This window comes from Solea senegalensis, linkage group LG16, assembly GCF_019176455.1.
Source record: "Solea senegalensis isolate Sse05_10M linkage group LG16, IFAPA_SoseM_1, whole genome shotgun sequence".
Lineage (NCBI taxonomy): Eukaryota > Metazoa > Chordata > Actinopteri > Pleuronectiformes > Soleidae > Solea > Solea senegalensis.
In genome coordinates, this window is record NC_058036.1 from 10,934,477 (window position 1) to 10,957,735 (window position 23,259).

Consider the following 23,259-nt stretch of genomic DNA (forward strand, 5'->3'; position numbering starts at 1 on the left):
TATAAACTGCAAGTTGGATGTGGAAATCATCACTCAGCTCTTCCTATCTTTTGCCGACAGCAGTGACAGGTCCATTTGTGCTGCAGCACATCTGAGATTACACTCTGAGTACATTAGATGACAAGTCCTCCTTTTTGATTTGGCTCTAATTCACATGGTTTTATGAATGAAATCTCTATTAGTGGAAATAATATCATATTTTTGTTTGATTGCTAAATCCAGAGAAAACAATGAAAAATGGTGTTCTGCCCTCAGTAGCTTACACAAAAGCATTCACTGAATGTTAACTGTATTATTCATTTGACAAGAAAACATTTCTGGGACAGCAGTGATAAGAATAAGCTTGTCTTTTCTTCAAATTTCCTCATAAATCCACAGATCAGTGTCTCACCCTTCACTTTCATCTGCTGCTGGGTTAACATCCTCAACCATTATAATTACACTGTAAAGTTATCGCTCAAAGTGATGCATGTAATCATCCAATCAACCTCTGTATTGTTTTTTAACCTTTTGCACACTAATTGGTGATATTAAATTTGCCCTTCACATTGAAACCATCCTTATTGCACACCAGTAGTAAACACACTCAAGTTAGGCACAGGAGCAGTGGGCAGCACAGGGGGGATTGGGTGCCTTGCTCAGGGGTACCCCAGCTCATGGCCTGTTGAACCAGCGACCTTCCAGTTACAAGCCCAATAAATCTTATCTATTAAAATGAATGATGACTTATTTCTGTCAAACCATGTTTTCATTATTTTAATTTCTGTAGTGATTTGATATAATGGTGCCTCCAGCACTGAAAATATTAGTACCATCAGCAAACAACACCACTGACATCATTAATATATAATAAAAATAGATTTGGCCCTAGCACTGACCCCTGTGGGACACCACAAACAATGCCCAAACATGTTGAACAGGCATCACCACAATTAACAAACTGTCTCTTCTGTAAATAACCTTTGACCCGCTCTAACAGCATATCACATTTCCATTTGTTTTTAATAATAGCCCATGGTTAATTGTGTCACAACCTTTTTAAATATCAATAAATATTCCAACTGCATATTTGTTTTGCTCAGTTGTGTTGACATGCAGTTTGGATACACAGAAACCAAAGGCATTTCTTTTGCTATCCTAGCTAATTCAGATAAAGGTCCCAGTATCTTTGAAATGAAAACTCTTTGTCCAGTTTTGAATTGACAGAACATTTGTTTTGTTTTTTTGTTTGTTTTATGTAAAGCACATTGGCTCAGCTCCTGCTGTTATAAATGTGATATAGATTTGACTTGACTAAAATTGTTGCCAACCTATACAAATGACCTTAACATAGAAACTCAAGTAACAGTTGTGGAACTGTTGAACCTTTAATACCAGACTGCCTTTAAATGAGAGGAATGGAAATGCAAAAGCAACATACCACAAAAGACAGAAAGACACATTTTTTCTCCACTGTTGCACATTTTACATTTTATGTTTACATATGTTTATAATATCTGTTTGTATTGCCACTATGTTGAAACAATTTTCCCTTGGGGGTGAGTATTTCTATTCTATTCTGTTTTATTCTATTGTGAAATTAAAGCTGCAGTGCTAATGTTTGGCGACTTTTGTTGTTGCCATTGTTGTTATAGGTTTTGCCTGTTTGCTGTTTGTGAAAGAAACAATGTGACATTATTTGTTTGCCGAGTCCTTCATCTGAAAACAAACTTTCAGACCTGACTGACGTCGTCGTATAACTTTTTTAAAACAATGTTGCTGCTGCCTTCGTCTCTTGACATAAAACAAATCACTTCCTGTGTGCAGCATGGAAATGTCGCTTAGCAACTCAAGAATCCAAAGCTGAGCCCTAATTAGGAATGTGCAAAATATCATTCTTAGATACTAATGATACTGAACAAATGTGAAGTATTACTCCACTTCACAGATTTGAGAAAATCATGAAATTAATGAATGAAAATCATTAATTGCTATCTGTCTGTCGCTAGCTTAGTACTACATTATGTCAATTAAATAGAAAATATCTGAGTGCTTGTTGTTTGAAGAATGGGGAAAACCCCTTTCCCCCAGAGTATCTCTTGAAAAATATAGCAGGAAAAATCCACTGACTGCGTGCAAAAGCCTTTTTTTACAGCCGAGGAGGGAAGTAGCTGTGACAGATGGAGATCATGGCAGTGAGTGGGCACAGGTGATTTACTTTATTTAAACACACAGAGCATGATGATTTATTAGGTATTGTTAACACACACACACACACACACACACAAAAAAGAAGAAAACATGTTCAATCTTGCAGATTTGACAGCTCGTTAAACAGTGAGAGGAGACCATCCGCTGAGAGCAGGAAATGATGGAGCGTCGGACAAAGCTGTTAATTCACCAGATTCATACAAACCAGTGACCTGACACTTTTTTCTTTGGTCACATAATACATACATATAAAAGCCAACCAGGTTTAACCAAAGTTTAAAGGCGACATAGAATGCTTGTATCACACATATGTTAGTTATGGAGGTCTACTTACATATATTAAATTGTTTTCATGATTAAAACCTCCTAATCGCTGCAAACGAGCCGATCAAAATATCTCCTCACTGACGCTCTCGTCAGCCGCGCTGTTTCAGACCAAAACCACACCCCCAGAACGTGGACTGTGTTGTGATTGGCCAGCCAACAAGAGCTTTCCTACTGTCCTGTGATTGGCCAGGTACCTGAAAGTGACGTAATAGATAGGCCAGCTCTCGGATGCACAGCTCCCCCTCTGGCACGGTGGATGCTCTGCATCTCAGCAGCTACAACGAGAGTAGTTCTTCTTCTTCTGCAGTTGAATGTACGCAACCGGATGTGCCCGGACTAGTGCCCGCACCGGGAGACGCTGCGGTGGTGAGAGGAGTGGTGAGGATTTCTGATGACGACATCAAATTAAGGAAGTGCCGATCCGCTTCGCAGAGCCCAGGAAAACAATACAACACTATTTTCTCAGCAGTGGCTGAACTGTTGTTCTGAAACTTTAGGGTTTCAAAAACAAGGTAATGACGCGATACACACACAAACACAGCGTTAATTGGAGCTTCCGGTCTATGTGGCCTTTAAAGTTAAGTCAGTTTTATTTATATAGCACAACATAACAATCACAATTTGCCTCAAAGGGCTTTACAGTCTGTAAAGAAAGTGACACATTGAGTGAGGAAAAAACCCACAAAAACCCTTGTACAGAGGAAAAATGGGGACAGACGTGCACAGAAAACAAGTTGAGCTGATTACAAACAAATATCAAATTTACAAAGAGATGGAAGAGAAGATAGAGACCAGAAGAATCTCTAAAATTGAATGGCATTAACAATTATCATTGTCACTATTGTCTTCATCATTTCATCCAGGGTGTGACATGCAGCTTTTCCCAATGCCATTTCAGATTAATTTCAACTCCTCATGTGACCCTCAGAATGATGAAGGACAGATGAGGAAAATATTCATGTTAGCAGTAATGAGTAGCTATATAATATATAGTAATAGACCCCTCTACAGACCTGTCTCTCCTCTTCCATTTCTTTCCAAAACTCTGAAATGTGCTATCTTCAATCAACTCTCTTCCTACCTTCACCGGAACAACCTCCTTGATCCTCATCAGTCTGGTTTTCAGGCAGGTCACTCGACCGAAACTGCACTTCTTGCTGTCACTGAGCAACTCCACACCGCCAGGTATGCCTCTCTCTCCTCTGTGCTCATCCTCTTGGATCTTTCTGCAGCGTTTGACACCGTTAACCACCAGATCCTTACTTCCTCCCTTCAAGAACTAGGTGTCTCAGACTCTTCACTTGCCCTTCTCTCCTCCTATCTTCAAAACCAAACATACAGAGTAACCTGGAGAGGATCTGTGTCGGAACCTCGTCCTCTAACTACAGGGGTCCCTCAGGGTTCTGTCCTGGGCCCTCTCCTCTTCTCATACGACGTCTGCAGCTCATCCGGAATGCAGCAGCTCGACTGGTCTTCAACTTAACAAAGTTATCTCATACTACACCGCTGGTCCGCTCTCTTCACTGGCTTCCTGTAGCTGCTCGCATCGGCTTCAAGACTCTAGTGCTTGTGTTCTATGCTACAAGTGGATCCGGTCCAGCCTACATCCAGGGCATGATCAAAACCTACACCCCAGCCCCCTCACTCTGTTCTGCTTTGGCACACCGGCTTGCTGCCCCCTCACTGAGAGGATCGCAGAGGCATCCGCCAAACTCTCGACTATTCGCTGTCCTGGCTCCCAAATGTTGGAACGAGCTCCCCATCGACATCCGGACAGCAGAAAGCCTCCACATCTTTTGGCACCGACTAAAAACACATCTCTTTCGACTCTACCTCGTCTAAGACAACGACAAAAAAAAAGAAAAAGACATGTAATGTAATGTAATAATAATAGTTATATACATGTCAAAGAAGAACACAGAGAGAGAGAGAGGGGAAGAGCACAAACTCAGGGGAGGGAGAGAAAACAAAGTTAATGTCATGATTAAGTGCGAGTGCTGAAAAGAGGAGGAAGAAGGATAGCGAGAGATAGACAAAGACAGGCAGATAAAGTCCTTTTTTCATGGTCCTCCTTAGTGTAAGTATCGGCGATAAAACACGCAATGTTGAATTCCCTGCACTTCACCGCGAATGTTACCACCCACCAACAACTTTACTTCGAGAGCTCCACCTTAGCTCCACGTTGTCCCTACAAAATGCAAGAGTGCAGGCGAGGGAGGAAAAGCAGTATCATGTCAACGCGGAGGGACAAGTGAGCTGTTTGTGGCTGCACAGCGGATCACACTGTTTTACACAAACTTCCAGCCTCAGGGGACGTGCGTGTCCAGTGGGTACATTTTATGTATGAAGCTGATGTGCCGGATAAAGTCAGCAAACGTGTGTTTGTGTGTTCGCACCACTTCGCGTCGGACTGCTTTGTGAACCTTGGTCAGTACAATTCTGGACTGAGCAGAAGATTGAAGCTGAAAAAGGGGATCAGTACCAACTCTCCGTGGAGAGAACGCAGTGGAGCAAAGTGTAAGTACTCTTTGGGAAACGTATGCTTTGTTTGTCATTGTTCGTGTAACGCTAGCACATGCTAACTGCTATCAGCTAACGTAGCACCAGAGACCTGACGTGCTTGCTCTTGCCTGCTGCTATTTTATTAGAGACTCATTGAAAGTTTATGCCGTGCCAGTGCAGGAGGTTGACTTGGTGACTGTGGTGTGTTGTTGTGGCCGGGGAAATACGCTCTACGTTCGTATACTTTTCAAGTTTCATGTTTGTGTGCTGCGCTTCTTGCACGAGCAGACACGTAGCCTCCGAGCTAACAAACAGTAGGGACGAACCATGTTACTTTATGAGGTAGCTGGTCGGCACAAAAGATACAAACATTGTGAGACTGTATTTTCTTTTAATGCATTGTTTGACTACTTTCTTATTATAATTTCATATTAAGTTGGTCAATCTCTGCATTGTTTGTCGCCAAATTAGGGGAAGGCATGCATTACATATCGCTGCTCTTTGCGTTCAGGCTAGCACACATGTGTCAAACTGGTGGCCCGGGGGCCACATGTGGCCCTCCAGTCGATTACATGCGGCCCGCCCACCACTGTGCAAGGTGATGGAATAGAGACAGAATATTTGTATTACTATAATTTGTATTATAGTAATACAACATTTGGTTGTAATCATTGCTTTGTTAAATGTATTACACTCAACATGAAATTACATATATATAAGCTGTTTTAATCACAATTATCCTCGTCATTATTTGCTAAATTTTCAATTGAATTCTCCATTTTTGTGCATCATAAATATGTTTTTATTGTGAATCATTTTGTACCAAAACAAGCACTTTTACTCTGCAATAATGTCTAATATCATAATAAATATCTTATATTGCCCACCGGCTACTAAATAGTTGTTTTTTCCACTTTGTTTCCTCTATAGTCTTCTGTTCCTGTTCATAAGACTCCCACTTACATTGTGTATGAGGACTGCCTACTGGAGCTGTTTCAGGTGTGCCCTGTGTGTAAGCGGAACTGAGACGTGCGGTCAAAAAGGCTAGGCACGTTCCTCTCTGTGGAACAGCAGTGTCTGCATTGTGAGTTCTCCAGAAAGTGGAACAGCCAGCCACTTGTTGGTAGCACTCCTGCTGGGAACCTGCAGCTGTCCACTGCAGTGTATACCACTGGTGCGTCTTTCTTCAAGATTGAGAAGGTATTACATTTGGACATATTTAGGAATAAACGTAACGGAATACAGCATATGTTGTTGTCAATTTAAAGTGTGGGTGCCTGTCCTGTCTGTTTCTCTCTACCACAGGTTTTCCGGGCAATGCAGTTGAAGATGTTTAAATATGACTCATTTAGACGGCATGCTCGGATGTACATAGAGCCAGCGATTGTGCACAAGTGGAAGACGACACAGACTGCTATTTTGCAGCAGCTCAGTGAGCAGCAGAATGTCGTCCTGGGCTGTGACTTGAGGGCAGACTCTCCCGGTATGTAATACAATCTCATTTATATATGTATTCACAAGTGTCCTTGAAAACACTAACCAAACACACAATGTTAAATCGAATGCAAGGTCTATATTTACTTTGCTTTTCAAGGACATATTGCCAAGTATGGTAGCTATACCATGATGGACCTGAGGACCAACACTGTTATTGATTTACAGCTGGTGACAGCCTATAATTCATTTCTGTTACAGTAATCGGTTACAGTGTACCTGTAATCAGCTGAAATAATCGAACTTGATTTGTTTTCTTACATGTAAAATAGTAATGAGGTCGGGGGAAGCTACCACATGGAGAAAGAGGGCCTGAAGAGGAGCCTGGCTCTGTTGGAGGAACGGGGTGTTACTATGGAGAGTATTGTGAGAGACCCTCAAATCCAGAAGTTCCTGAGGGAGTCCAGTATAACGCATTACTACGATGTGTTTCACATGGAAAAAGGTATGATTCCGTGACGTTTCTTTCCAAGTGTAAATCATTTGCTTGTCCACACTTGCATGATAACTGATGTGCTCCTGCCTATTTGTAATGCAATTCTGACTGAATGTGCTATAATTTCTGATGTTTGTGCTAAGTAAATAGGTTTACTATGTAATTTAACTACAGTACTTGCACATCAAAGACTAACACTGTTTGTGTTATTAGGACTGTCCAAGAAACTGTTGAAGATCTCACAGAACAAGGGCTGTGAGAAACTGACGAAATGGCTTCGCAGTATAAAAAACCATATGTACTGGACGACTGCATCTTCCACATCGGTGCCAGAGAGAACGTGGTCGTCCATTTTGAACCATGTCCTGGACATCCACACCCACGACGACCCCGCTTTCCCCCAGTGTCTGCATCCAATCCGCACTTCTACAGACAGGAGCAAGTGGTTGACAGCAGGTGTGTAAACATTGTCATGTGGAGGCATCGTTCCTCTACTTAACCCGATTATTAACAATGCCTTGTTTCTCACAGGAACAGCAGTCTTCTGTAGACTGGAGAAGGCACTGACCAACAAGAGGGTCATGAAAGATGTGGTGAAGCTGAGCCCTCCTTACCAAACATCATCACTGGAGGCTTTTCATAGCCTCATTATACACTTCGCGCCAAATAATGTTGTCTTTCCTTTTCTTAGAATGCTGTGCAGGTAGAGAGGGTCTTTTCTGTTATTACAGTTACGTAAGGACATACAGGCACACCAAAATAAGCCAGACATGCAGCTAAATGAGTGTAAATCATAATAGAAAAAGAACTTGTTGACCTGTTAAATACAAAAAGGTGACAAAAGGATAACAGAGTACCGCATTCTTCAACTTGTTACATGTATATGTAGAGTCAGTTCATAATGTCATTTAGCATTTAATTCTTTTGTCTTCCAAGACTATACCTGGCAGTCATGCACTTCAATGAAAACACAGCCCGTCCACAGGCAAACTCTGATGGTGAGCCACTGTTCAGGCTCCAATTTCCAAAGTGGAAGAAAGGGGAATGCACAGCAAAGCCAGTGAAAGAGCAGGCAACGTTCAGTAAGTTTTGTTTTCTTTATTGAAAGTCAGACTAAAAAATTAAATGGCCATTAGAAAATCTTAGTTAAATGAAATATCATATAAATAACACTATAACAAAAGTCTTACTTACAGTAAATGCACACAACCAATTACACACAATATTGCACTTTCTGTTATTGCAGGCTACGTGGATGAAATCATGGACCTGGTGTTTGAGAAGGTTTTTCCTGAGCTTGGTCCATACACGAGATTCAAGATTCAAGATTCAACACAGAGGTGGTTCTCAAAATGTCCATCCCTGAAGACCTCTCTGCACAGTTCGAAAAGCCGGACCAGAAGGAGGTGATCGAGCGCTATGCGACGAGGTACAGTCAATGGCCGGTCTGAAGCCCACATAGATGCCTTCAGAATCAGGGTACTCGATCCATATCCGTCGGACAACACAGCTGGGCAGTGGCACACAAAGTCTTCGTCCCAGAAAACCCCAACACCAGCTCACAAAGCTCCTGTATGCCAAGTATCTGTAACAAAGTGGAGAAATAAGTTTATATAGCTGTACTTCTACAACAAGGACAAAGGAAAATAGAAAAACAAAAATAACTTACTGTTCGCTTCCCCTGAGACGTAAAGGCCCATAGTCTGCTTTGTGCCAACACTAGGCACAGAAAAATGCACATAGAACAAAACAATCGGGGCAATCAAGGGAGGTGCTCAGGCTGGTGACAGGAAGGGCAAGTGGTCTGAAATGAGAGGAAAGTTACTTTCAAAATAAAACACAGGAAGTCACAATATAAAAACAGGACAGGTCTCACCGCGGTGTGACACTTTCAGAGCTTAATGCTTCTTAGAATTATAAAAAAAAAAAACTGGCCAAAATCTAGACAAACCTGCCAAGATTAGTTTGCTTTTTATGCTAAAAATTAGAACAATTTCTTGGAAACAAGGCGTATTTTACTTTACCGAAAAGTTTTTCTATATTTCTCGCTGACTGTACTTAGCTGCCCCTCTAAGCCTGTATCAACACTCTTGTTCACCAACCTAATTTGATGACAATTTGAGAGTAATTAATAAATGTATTGCTTGTGTATGTCTGGGGACAGGGAGGTGGGATTATAAATGGGTTTATGTAATTATTAATGCCAAATGAAAAATACAATTGTAAAAAAAAAAAAGTATTACAATTTAAATACAAGTTTAAAAGAACTCAACTTTGAGGACCAAAAGTAAACCTGTCCCAGACTATTCAGGGGGTCAGGGTAGTTAATAATGCACAGCATTGATATATCAGAAATACATTTTGGAACAAATAAAGAGACTGAAAGGGTCTAAAGTTTAACTCTGAGGTCATATATCACACAATGCTCAATACCTACATGTTATATCATAATTTGCATGAGCTGTGGTTATATGAAGTCATTTCAGGGTGGTTGACAGATGCCCTTTGGTTAAGTGAGTCTCCCTGCTGAGTTAGCCCACTGCAAAAATCTATCAGCAATCGCCTGGAAAAAGTCAATGAAACGAGGGCCGCCCATGCACAAATGAACACATTTACCACTACGCACTTGTCTGACTTACCTATTCAGGGAATTGCTCAGGGAACAGGCAGAGGGCGACGCTTTCAAAGCCGCCTGATTGAAATAATGAAAGATATTTGGACCTGAGGGAGAAGGTGAACGAGTGATTGCTTCGCTTCCTGCTTTGTCCTGTCCACCCCATGTGGCAGAAAATGCTTCAAAGCCTTGGATCGACAGTGCTGCTGTGAGCTGCTCAGTGTGTGGTGAGCGACAGCTCTTTGCCCTGCACACTTCTGATGCTTTGAGTGTGGAATTTAATTCTGGTCCAGGATGTGCCCCTGTAGGTTCAAGTCTTTCTTCTACAGTTCCTCTCTCTTTTTCCTTCTCTGAGCCTTTTTTTATTTTACTTTTTATTCTTTTTTGATTCAAGATAAGGATAGGACACAGTTTGCTATGTAATAAGTATTTGCAGCATTTATAATATATTCTAAATACAAAAGCCCAACTAGGGAAAGGAGTTTAAATTATTATCAATTCCTATAAACTAAGAGAAAAGAAATGCATGCATATACCATGTCAGTGGTGGCTGGTGATAAAACAAAATGTTGGGGGGGTGTATTTAAATAAAAAGAGAGAAAAAAACTGTTGCAGATCGAAGTGGTGGGTGATCATCAAAGGTCAGACATGAAGATCGCTGTTCAGAGCTGAGAGAGAGACACACAGTGTTGCCTCTTGCTGTGGCAGTATGGTGTTGTTTCAAACTAGTTCACAAAAGTTTATATATAGATATATATATGATTGACTCAGTCATCACGTGTCTCACCTGCTGTGGAGAAGACATGTATCCACACTGACACTGACAGATCTGCAGCTGCGCACAAGAGCATGTCCTGGTAGTTACCGGAGTAACATGTTTATATCCGGTTATCTGGGCCAGTCCGTTCGGCGGTGGGCGGTCTTTTAGCGCTATACTCTGCGCCCCAGAATTTTCCTATCTATTGTATTGGAGGGGGGTCTACTGTGCATGCGCATTCATAACGAGAGAAGAACAGGAAATCTGAATTATCAGGAATCTGAATTCCCGCTACTGATGCAGCAGAACTGATATCACAATAAAAGGCTAATATCGGGCTGATATTATTGGTGGTACGATATTATCGGACATCCCTAGATATAAGTAACTCAATTTTTTTCCTGCTTCAAATAAATCTGCCACCCACATTAAAATCCACAAGAGTCTGATGTGGCCACTTGTGTTGCACCACCACATACTGTATTGCTGTATCGATCGAGGGCCACTTAGCCCTTGTTTAGACTGCAGCCCAAATCACATTTGGAAGCATATCAGATCAGAATCTGATCTTCCTGACCAACTGTTCTCATGAGATCCGCATGTGTCCATATTGACATTGATTTCTAAAGTTACAGACCACGCCCTGGAAAACCAAGCTAAAGCCCCAGTTTAGGTTGTATTTCCATTACGATGTAGCACCTCCTCAATGTGGTCGGAGTCATCACTGCATGGCTGCATGAAACTCCTGTGAATTTGTTGTTCACACGACTCACACAAACAAGACTATTGACTTGACCGGACCACAGACTCTGTCTGACACTGCACTGAAATACAGCGGCATGGTTTGTGATGTGGCTCGCTAGTCAAGATCGTGATCAACAGTGCTGTCGCTAAATACGCCATACTCCTCTGTTAAATATTGAGATTTGATGGAGATTAACCCAAGTTTTCTTCTTTTTAACTCAGGTCAACTACAGGTCAGCATTGTTCCACTTGATTCTTTTGTCAGACAAATTGCTCATGTCTCTTCCTGTGACAGCACTCTGGCTGGCAGTCTGGCGACATCACACATAGTATTATAATATCCATCTATAATCTATAATATTATTATTATACATCTATAATATTCCAAATGATAATATCATTTGGAACCTAGGTACTAAAAAGGTACTAAAAAAAAAAAAACAGGTACTATGCTAGTGGAAACGCAAAATAACTGTGAGTTGAGTCGTACTAGTGGAAACACGCGATAGAGAAATAAACAAAATGGCTGACAGAAATCTGTGCCTGTTTCTGTCCCAAATGGTTATTTGCAATGTCTTTTTCTTCCATGCTTCCACTGTGTTTATTGTTTAATGCGTCTCCAACTCCACTTCCATGTCATTGTTGTTGTTTGAGTCACACTGCGGGATGCAGAAGACACGTTGAAATCTTGTCTGAGTGACCGAGATGTTCACATTGAAAATCAAGCTACAGTCTGGATATGCTGAAAATCCATCATCAGGGCTGCACTCTAAACAAGACCTTACTGAAGTGCCAAAGGATTGGATCGGAGTAATCCTGTTAATGCAAATGTAGTTTTAAAACCGCAAACACAAGAGGCCAATGAGTCTTGTCAAAAGACTGCTGCCTTTGAATATGGTAATATGTAAAATGGAAAAAAAACATGTTTGCTCATAACTAAGAACATCTCATTCATTCTCGTCAGCAAGTCCTCATTAAAAGTCACCAATATCTTGAAGGTCAGAGTGGCAGCTTTCACTCATCTGCCCACTTTCAAACATCATCTGTAAGCAGAGTGAAGTCTGCATGACCTTTCAGCTTCAGTCTCCTTCATCCAACTATATTGCTAGTTCGCAATGACATTACTTTTCCTTTCAAACAGAGAGAAGTCATTAAAATGACATTGTTGTCCAAAGGACAAAACTGAGACAAGTTGGTTGAATTTATGAGTATATAAAAAAAAAAAAAAAAATTCTATAAATGAGCTATGACATACATAAATGAGTCATAATCCTGCAGAGGTCTGCAGTGAAGGCTGGCATTAATATATGCATTCTCGAGAATTTCATGACTTAAGCAGCTCTGGATTGAGAATCCTTTTTGTGACACTGATCGCAACTGACATGAAAAAGATTATATGCCATCCACATAACCACAGCCCTCTCACAGCACTAATCAGCATGCAAGTGTTGACTGCCACTCTAAAGACTTTGTTGAGGAAGCTAAAGGAGACAAGACGATCTAAAAAACACGATAACTATGACCTTAGTGCACTGGCCAGGTATGTAACTGACACTTAACACACTGTGCTCTCGCTCTCTATTTCTCTCTCCCTCACACACACACTTACCTGACACAGTAATATACTTTCTTATTAATTGCATTCCTATTGAATAATGGAACCCTGCCTGATACACTGTACATGACTGTTGGATAATGCACAGTGCAGAATAAAAAAGTACCTTCTCTGGATTACCCTTAAACCAGAGAGCTCTACTGATATCACAGCTCACCTGTCTCATCCGTCTCCTGATAATCCTCACGTGGATCCAGTCCACTCACTCTGAGCTGGCTGCACTACAGTGTGTACAGTGTCTCCTGGTTTCCTCAGATTCATCACCAGAACAGAGAAACACAGAGAGAGTGTCGTGGAGATGACAGGCTTAATTTGAAAATCAATCACAGACTTAATAGAACAGAAGTGTAAATACCAAGAAGACAGAGAGGTTTAAATGATATTTTGATTGAAGCTAATATAATGAAATAATGAGTCTTCTTCTTCATTCAGCTTCTCATCTGCCTCCATGTTATCCTCTCCTTTTGTCCTCTTCTCTGACACCATCTGTCCTCTTGTCCTCCTTCCATGCATCCATGATCCTTCTCTGTGGTCTTCCTCTTTTCCTGCCTTGCATCTCCATCTTCATCATCCCTTGTCCAATACGATTACTATCCCTCCTTCATGACCAGTGTATATCCCTCTCATTGTTTTGTGCATTGATAGACCAACATGCACATTGTCAGCACCACAGACTGGACAGGACTTTTATACAGGTCTGTTGCAGTAAATCTGTAGTTTATTTTGTGGTAAGGTTTACGTTCATCAGAAGTGCTCCATGCTTTGATTGGGTGTGTTGTAAATGATTCAAACATCTTCCAGAGCTAGTCCAAAGACAAAAATATACTGATATAGTTCAAACAAAACATACAAAAACGACAGACAAAAATAAACATCTGCTACAATGTCAAAATCCGAATGAATGAAAATAATTTCTAATAATTTTATTAGAAATTGTGAAAGTCAACTTTGAAACGGTTGCTGGTATTAAAGATATATTTTACGTTGTTAGAAGTTTGTTTATTCGATAATGACACAATCAGTGATGACTTTGCTTTGTGTGTCTCTCACACACACACACACACACACACGCACATTGTCATTACTAGGAACTAGTAGGAGACACAGACACAAAACATGGCTGCCACAAAGACAACATGTTTATACTGTATTAGGTACTGACATATTATCAATTCAAAACGGAGGTTTGTCACCCATTCATGCCTTTGTCACCCATTCATGCCTTACAATGAAGAAATCCACTAAAGCCTCCATCACCTCATTACTCATTCAGTAAGTTCAAATGTGTGACTCCAGTGTTTGAAATTCTATACTCAGCTTTAATTAAGTGGCACAAATGCATCAAATGAGGCAGAAGTAGATCAACAGCTCCTGCGTGTCTGTGAGCTAAACGTACAAATGTTCTCTCTGGATTTTGGTGTCAGAGAGTGAGCGATTTACACACTTCATTTTACTGCTGGAAATGGTTGTCCAATGGTACAATAATGAAGCAAACATATTAAGATAGTCTGTTTTGTTCTGAGTATATCAGCAAAATCCTGGACTGCCTTCACTGAAAAGCTTCATGAAGAAGAAGAGAGACTAGACTGAGCACAGTCATACAAATGACAAGCATGTGAATGAAACGTGTATTATTATAGCAGCACTGCAAAATCCAGATGGTGTTTGTCTAGCCTAACTTTTCTTTTGGCAGAGCACGAGCGTACTGTGATTGTGCCACTTTTTCCGCTGTCATTAGTGTCTGACAATTCACGCACCGTGCCAGTGACTGCAGAGGTTTCAACGCCCCGATAAACACACGGTGGAAAACACACAGTAAATGGTAAACATCACCACAAAGTTTATTTCCCATTGCAAGATGAAAAGCTCCCTTGAGATTCTTCTTAATTAGCTGGTGTCATGTTTTTGCAGACTACAGAACAGTGACAGTGGCCCTCATCTATGAGACAAGTGTACCAATGAAAAGTGTTTACCAGTCTTTTCCATGCAGACGTTGGCATTAATCAGTATGAACATGAGCGATGTTAATATTTAAACCTCACGTCAAACTCTGCAAATGCTCCACAGATGAAGCCGGTACACTGAAGAAGCAGCCGACACTGAGACAATAGTTCAAACAATTTTACTGTACACTCACTTTAAGTTATTTGGTACACATGCTCAAATATGTGATCAGCAAATCACATGACAACTCAACTCTCATTTATTCATGTAGAAAAACACAAAATGATTTGCCCAAGTTCAAACTGAGCATCAGGCGAAATAATCGACTTTGGAAATAGAATAGTTATCAGAAGCTGCTGTTCTGCAAAGATGTTCACACACAACCGTCATTAGTGTTCTGAAAAACCAGTGAGTAGCAGTTCTCCAGCAGAAAAATCCTTGTTGAGGTCAGAGGAGAATGACCTGACTGGTTCTAGATGATTCAAAGGCAGCGATAACTCAAAAAGCCACTTGTTACAAGTTAAGTATGAAGAAGCCCCTCTCTGAACACATAACATGTTAAAACAGACGGGCTACAGCAACAGAAGACCCCTGTCACTATAATGATTAGGTGCTGTGTGTGCCTAATAAAGTGGCAAATGAGTGTATATTGAAATTGTTGAATATTCAAGCCTCCACTGGAGTTTAAGGACACAAGCTAAACACTGCTATACAGAGAAACACATACTTAATGACTTAATCAGCATTGTATAAACTCATCTTTATATAACATTTTAAGCAGCTCACATTAGGTGAGCCTTTAGTCAAGTGGCAAAAATGTCTCTCCTTTTGTGGACCCACTTGCCAAAGTCAGTGATTTGTCAATACCTCACACACACACACACACACACGCACACACACACAAAATCCTGAATTGCTCCTTTAATAACTTCACCTGCTCTCCCCAGATAACGGCTTTGTTTGAATATACAGCACGGTAACTCTGCAAATGGCCTCTGGGCAGGGACATTTTAGGAGAAGGTGTCCTCTATAATGTATGATAGCGTCTGTGCTGTGACAAACTGGATTACACATTGCTGATGTGAGTTTGCATATTGCTGTGTTGAAACAACATAGTGAGTTAACGTTGTGTTGGCACATGGCACTCCGGCAATAACAAGCCAATACCTCTGGAGGCCATCCAAGCCGACAATGCTGCACAGTGAGCACAAAGAGGAGGATACACTGACACACCGAGGACACTTGGACCTTTGTCACTGCTTTTAAAGGAAAGTAAGTGTGATATGTATAGTCTACTGTAAAAGTCAAATATGTACTGTTGTATTATCATTAATAACTGAACTAAACTATCAACTACATGACTAGTTCATTTAGAATCAGCTGTTTATCACAGATCGTCTGACATGTTTTTCTTCTCGTACATTCCAGCAGCAGCACGAGCACGGTGCATTAAACCCAGTGGGAGCTCAGATTTGATTGATCTCTATTGATGCTTTTCCATTATACAGTTCTAGCAGGACTCGGCTGATACTAAAATGTGACGTCAACAGACTGCCGGCCATTGATCGGTCAGGGAGTGGAAGAGTCACGAGCGCAACAAACCGGACAATCCTGAAAACATGTGTTTATCCCCATCATCTAAAATAATTGTAAATAATGGTTGACTCTTCTTTGTAAACAAAATTGGCTTGCTGTTTCTTTCTTATTGTTATTTGCGTATAAATGCATCAGTCACTTTGGGCCTGATGAAAACAATCAAATATGTACATATGTTTTTCCATAATGAAAAACAAGTTATACAAGTGTTAACCAGAATTAGAAGGAATTACACTGACCAAAAGGTGTCAACACAGTATACCTGAGTAATAAGAGGGGACACCATGTGATGGACCGGTCATACTGTCCAATAGACAGACCGGAGACATCTGTGAATTTCTGGTTAAGAAAAATAGATATGACACTGGTCAAGTTGCAGATCTTGAGGTTTCGCAAATGGGACATTGTTGTGCAACTAGGAGATTTAGTCCACTATTCAACAGTCTGTGTTTGCAAAAATAACAATTTGAATGAAAGTCAATGTGAAAATGATCCTTAATTTATGATATCAATAAACTATAATCTGAATTCTGATGATGATAAAACACACTTCCACCTTAAGCGTTCACACACTGGGAAAGGAAATGAACTGTTGACCTGATGAGACTGAGATAACCTTGAATTATTCATTTGTTTCTGCAATAGTATTGATGTGATTTTGTCAATAAAGTTCCCAAGTAGAGGAAAATAATAAGCACAAGACATATGAGTGGACACCAATGTGATTGACAGCTGGTATCATGTCTGTTCTTGCCAGTCACCAGTGAAAACAGACACTTATGGCGCTTTTCCATTATACAGTTCACAGCTCGGCTCGACTCAACTCATTTTTTTTGCTTTTCCATTTGGGATAGTACCGATTCAGTGACTGTTTCAGACGGAGTATGTGCTCCTGTCATGCAGGAAGTACTGAACTAATCTTTTCAGTAAACTGATTCAGAACACTGAAAAACAACAAAGGAAACTGAGTAGAGTGGAGCTATTGTGCTATATGTATAATAGAAAAGTGCCATATGAGAGAGCACAAAATAGCTTTTTTCACTGTTGTGAGAGAGACACTGATTTGCTAAGAATCAATCGCTTTTTGATTGACACTGTTGTAGAATACGGGAGCTTTCCCATGTGGATTTTGCGAGTGAAGCTCAGAGGTTCAGAGCAAAGGGCAGAATTTAAGTATAAACAACAGAGCCTGAAATTTGCTGGCCCATAGTGGGCGATAGCGTACCGCCCTCCTTAAGCCACACAAAAAAAGTTTATTTTAGCGGCCAGTGTCACTTTCCAAAAAAAAAAAAACACAGTAGCCCCGTCCCCTTGGGGGAAGTCTATGAGGCGCTATCATAGACTTACGCACTGATGCATCATTGTGCTAACTTTACCAGTGCTTAATTGCCGGTTTCATCGTGAAAAAAGATAGTTAGGGAAGATGTATTGGAGTAAAAGTAAAATTAACAAAGTAAAGTACAGATACGTGAATTTTAAAAAAGTTTTTTTTACTTTGTTACAACGCTGGTACTTACTTACATAAACCATAATTATCAGTAACCTTCCCAGCAGACTGTTCCCACTTACTACAAGGTTTATATCTTTATCTACCCAGTGGGACTTTTAAAAGACACTGTGAGGCTAAATGCCCCGTAATGTTTGCTGCACTGCTGCTGACTGACAGGTACATGACACCACAGCTGCTGCTACTTGGCGCTCAGTGTCGGGACAGCTGTTTCCAGCCCGTTTGCTGGTGTAAAGAGAACATAGTTAATGACGCCCACCATCTGTCAGTAACTTCATCAGGAACATTTTCCCTGCTGACTTTGGACTAAAAGGAGATATTCTACAAGGACAGGGGACAGTGTGGCTAACATTGAGATCCTATGCATTAGGCATGCTTTCATTCAATGGCACTGCACTTAGGCACAGTCATCCAACCTCACTCAAAACGACCTTATTTTATACCATTCAAAAAAACAGTAGCTATTCAAATTCACTCCCATTTATCTCACAACAACCTGTATGAACAGTTCCAGCTCCACAGTCTGGTCGACTCACTAATCTCATCCTCCTTGACCTCACTGCAGACTTTGACACCATTCATCACATCAACCTCCTTAATAGATTATCCTCGACTGACTGGCTTCACTCACACTCTCTCAGGCCACAATCAGTTCATCCAAGTCTTCCACTGTCACTTCAGGTGTGCTTTTCATCATTTACCTCCTTCCCCTTGGCAATATTGTCAATCTCATCAACTACCACTGCTACGCTGATGACACCCAGCTCTACCTCACCAGTAAACCCACTCCCAACCTCTCCCTTACTGACTGCATGGCAGACGTGAAATCCTGGTTCTCGTCGTATTCCCCACACACAAAACTTTTAGCTGCTCTGTTTCTTGCCTCTGGAACTTACTACCAACCAAAGTAATAGATATCAATTCACCACCATACTCATCTTATGATGTTTACGATTGCTTTCTCTCTGTGATCACAATTGCACTGTTAAATTTTAACCTGTTTCTTCTCTTCTCTTCTCATCTTTTTACATGTATTTTGTATGGTTTTTTTATTGTTTGTTTTGTACTTTTCTTTATTTATTGTTTGGTGTCTTTGTTGGAAGGAGTTTTTCCTCACTTGATGTACAGACTGTGTTTGTGATGTTGGGCTACAGATTATCTTGACGTATTTTGTATACATTTTGTATACATTACATTGATTCAACTTGACTGGAGTAGAGGGACAACGTAAAGTGGCCACAGACTGGCTAATCATAGTCAAAAATCAGACAGTTAAAGCATGAATGACTGGTATAAAGGGAACAAAGCCTGTCAAGAAAATAGTTGCCACAATCATACACCGCCACCAGAAGGTGGAAGTTACATGAACGAGCAGGTGTTTCCAATAAATGACCTGTCAAGAATGATGTTTAATGTTGCATTTCAAAGCCTGCTGCATTCATATCTTCTATTCATGTGATGTACTCTGTCACACAAGAGGACCGGAGAACATGAACTGATGCAGATGTATATATTCACCATGTTGGACAAGTTCATTTTCTGGTGGCGCTTGAGCTGACGACAAATCGTTCAGGGGGTCGTATTCTGGTCTGTCACGAGCTTTAATGAAAAAGCACATTTTGATTTTCAATATGACAGCCAAGATGCACAGGCTCGTCTTGCAAACGGATGTGTGCAGTCAAGGGAGGTGTACACATTACAATCACAGGATTGATGTGTCATGTGGTGTGTGTATGTGTGCAGTATATATTTAAGTAAGAGAGGTACTTCTCATACGAGAGGTACTACAGCTGAGTACCACAGTTATACAAACATAAATAGATGAAAATTAAAGGTACAACAGGTTATGTGCAACATGTTAGCAGATTCAAGAGTATCACAGACAGCAGCTCTCTGTCAAAGCGTCACTTTGTGTCCTTCCATGTCTGAAAGAGACTCTGTCAATTGACTCCAATGTAAAGCTACTGGTGGCGCATTCAGACACTCAGAGCAGAGAAGGAGTAAAATAAAAGTCAAAGACTGAAGTTGGGGTTAGAGACCAGGATAGAACTGAGGTTAAGGTTAGGCTTAGTGGATATCCACTGTTGGCTCACACTGACAGAGTGTCGGTATATGACACTCTCAGAAAGAGAAGGGGCTGTTATATATTGTTACATGGCTGTTACAGTTGCATGGCTCTGCCAATTATAAGTCATCACACTTATGTTTGATATTTGTTTCCGCCTGTGTAACTTTGCCGCTTCGTTTGCTTCCTCGTTCGGGCGAGGGTGGGGCTGTGACATAATTGAAACATACAGTAGAATGTTGTAGTTCATTTGTGGCACTGCCACTGGCAGGGAAATCACATGGTACCGGTGCAAATGATGCAGACCTGCTCAGACTTTGACAGTGGTGACATTCACCCTGTTGTAAGTTGATGTATCATCATCTTATCATCATAATCTTGGAGATATTATTTTTAAGGCTTTAAGTACAATATCTTACTAGTGCCTGTTCACTGCCATGGTCACATTCTCTCCTGACAACCACTCGTAATATAATACAAAAGTATTTTGTATCTATGTAATTTTTTGTAACACACATGGATTTTCAGCTCTATTTCACACTTTTCATGGTATTGGGTTGGGTGAGCTGAATTGCACTGGTGATGCTCGATGGAAATGCAGCTTAATTCGCAGAAGTGCCTTTATTTGATGAGCCAAACATATATAGACTTGAGACAGTGTTTGATTTAGTGTGACTCAGCTATTACATGAATGGGAGCATGCACAGGTACAGACAATGGAAGAGGTAGAGGTTCATTGTGCTTAAGAGAAACTAATGGTGCTTTTTTTTTTTTTTTCCAGAAAAGTGTGCATAAAGTATGCACTATAATCCATCAGACAGACAAAGGAGAGACCTGCAATAAAAGCCAAACTTCCACAAGAGGAAGGCGAGATTTATGTGCTGCTCTGAAGGTTTTTTTTCTCAAACCAGGATGCATGTTTCAGCAACAGCAGAGATTATTAGGAGCCAAACAAGCAACCTTTAAGAAATGCACTGCTGGCTGAGAGAAAGCGAGAACACAGTGAACACATACAACAAAATCAATACCCCTCAAAGTAATGATGGCTTTTTATACGTATAAATGTCACAGGGAGGAAAATATAAGGCTTGCATCCGACAACTGTTTTCCACAACTGTATTAGTAGTCCAAATGTGAACTCGAGGCAGTCCTTTCATTGTTTCCTGCAGATGAACAGTAAAGAATTTACAAACGACCTTGTGTTCTGTGATCATAGCCTTGTCAAAAAAAAAAAAAAAGTTGTTTGATGTATTTTATTACCTGTGAAATGGCCTGATTCATCATATTTAGAGTGCATGCAACTGTTGTTGTCTAACATCACTGGGGTCACCTCTTCCCATTATCCGCATACAAAGTGTCACCTCGGACATTTCTTTATTTGCTCTTTTATATACGTCTATCTTTCCTAATTTGTTTGAGTTCTCAAGTATACTTTCGTTTGACTTTCTGTATTTTGTTTCTTGTTTTGTATACAAAGATTTCAATTGTGAGTGGCGGAAATACCATTGTGTGTTATTTGAAATGAAAGTAATTACTGTGTTGTAATACTCTCACAAAACAAAAATAAAACATTGTCAATCAATTCATATCTATTTACACTACGCGATTTATGTCTGTCAGTCAACTGGATATTGTTGAGAGGCTTCAGAATTGACTCATTTTTTCAGCTGTGTTTTTTTTTTTCCCATGAAAAGTTATCTCATGAATTCAGAAAAACAGTGTTTTTTTTTGCAAGAAAATGCAATGTGCTTCTATGGGCACCAGTGTGTGCAGTGTGAACTTTGACCCAGTTTGGATAGCAAAAGAGAACTTGTACAGATGCACTTTTACATCCAACATAAATTCAATTCCCTTTTCCAGCTTCAACCAAGACCCTGATATGCTGTTTCCTGAATAAAGGTTTGCATTTGGTGTAGTATCTATAGTATTTTTTGTGATTCTGCCTCTGTTCAGTTTGCATCCTTTATCTGAAAACAGACTCTATCAAGCAAAACTATCAGACCTGACTGAGGGAACATTTGTGTGTATACAGCAGCAGCACAGGGGCGGGTGGGGACAAGGAGACTTCATCCCGTTAAACTGAACAACTGGATTTATTGAGCAATAGAAACCACTTCTGAAAGTTTTTGTGGGCACATCTGTGTGTTCACTCATACTCCATCTTGCTAAGCAGTAAAACAATGTTGCGCTTGCCTCTGTCTGTCTTGACATAAAACAAATCCCTTCAAGATCCAAATGCTGCTATAGGGAGAAACAGAGAGAGTTGTGTGGAGCTGATAGACTTGCTCAGCATTTGATAGTGTGAAAGTTAACACGTACAAGCTTTATTTTAGGCTATTTTAGTGTACACAGGCAGCATGATCTAAAGCGGAAGGAGGAAGGAAACATTTATTGTACTGAGTATTGAGTGCAATATTTTTCACCCTCAACCATTTCAATTCAAGGCACAACAGAGTTGTTGATCCACAGCTTTCTCCATCAGTTTGATCAAATTTGTAATTTTACATCCTTAATGTGTGAAATCCTACATTCAGATTTAAGGGACACAACCCTGCCAGATGATGCAGCAGTATACCCAGCGGCTCTTGTGTCCACACAATCTTTTTGGATGATTTGGACTGGTGCATGAGAGTGAGCAGTATACAGTACAAATGTCAGTTTCCAGTAGGAAACATCTGTCCAATAGTGAACTTATATGATAAGTGGCTAAATTATTTTTTTCAGTGTCCCTGCTGTTTCCATGTTTTCAGTGATGCCACACATATCCTTGACTCAGTCTAGGTCTTGACAGTGACAGAGGTGTAGGGGGGCGGGGACAACAAAGTCTGTGTTGACTATGTGTCAGCAACTCATACTACCATATTCCAAAAAATATAATATATTAGATATATTAGATTAGATCAGACGAGATTAGATTAGACTATTATTATTGATCCCACAGTGGGGAAATTCACGACAATAGGATATAAAACATGGGAAAAAATCTCATGTTTTAGCTGCAGAGTGGGCCCTCTCACTCTCTGAGGTAAAATTGTTCCACACCATACTCAGTCATCTTATCATCATAGTCAAGATGTGTGTTGGCTAAAGGCAGCTGCCGTGTGAATCTGACAGAGACTCAGGTAGCTGCCTGCACAGGCATTGAGATAATGTTATCATCTCTCTTTTGCCTAGAAGTGGTGAATTTTAAAAAGAAAAAAAAGAAAAGCTGTGATATAGAGTCTAGCTTTAGCTTCATATCTAGACTCTGTAAAAAAAAACTTTAGTCGGATAACTTGGCATGTTCACAATATTACACTGCTTGATATTAAGTCACTTTGAATGAAAAGGGTGATATTCATTTATTTAATTCAATGTTGTTCATACATTCTTCATTCTTTAGTGACGTTGTAGTGTATGACTTTTAAATATCAACAAATGTTACATTAAGAGTTCACACAATGATGAATAAGTCACTCAGCTTCACAT

General features: G+C 40.4%; 2 long non-coding RNA genes across 2 annotated transcripts; one reads left to right on the forward strand and one right to left on the reverse strand.

Annotated features, from left to right (window-relative positions):
• Nucleotides 1–4,719: 4,719 nt before the first annotated feature.
• Nucleotides 4,720–7,305, forward strand: LOC122783202. The gene is made up of 4 exons (XR_006362007.1): nucleotides 4,720–5,034; nucleotides 5,950–6,219; nucleotides 6,325–6,502; nucleotides 6,786–7,305. It is a non-coding gene; the product is annotated as an uncharacterized LOC122783202 (long non-coding RNA).
• Nucleotides 7,306–8,032: 727 nt separating this feature from the next.
• LOC122783409 lies at nucleotides 8,033–8,667 on the reverse strand. Its single transcript, XR_006362047.1, has 2 exons — nucleotides 8,619–8,667; nucleotides 8,033–8,534 (listed from the first exon to the last, which is right to left on the reverse strand). It is a non-coding gene; the product is annotated as an uncharacterized LOC122783409 (long non-coding RNA).
• Nucleotides 8,668–23,259: the final 14,592 nt, after the last annotated feature.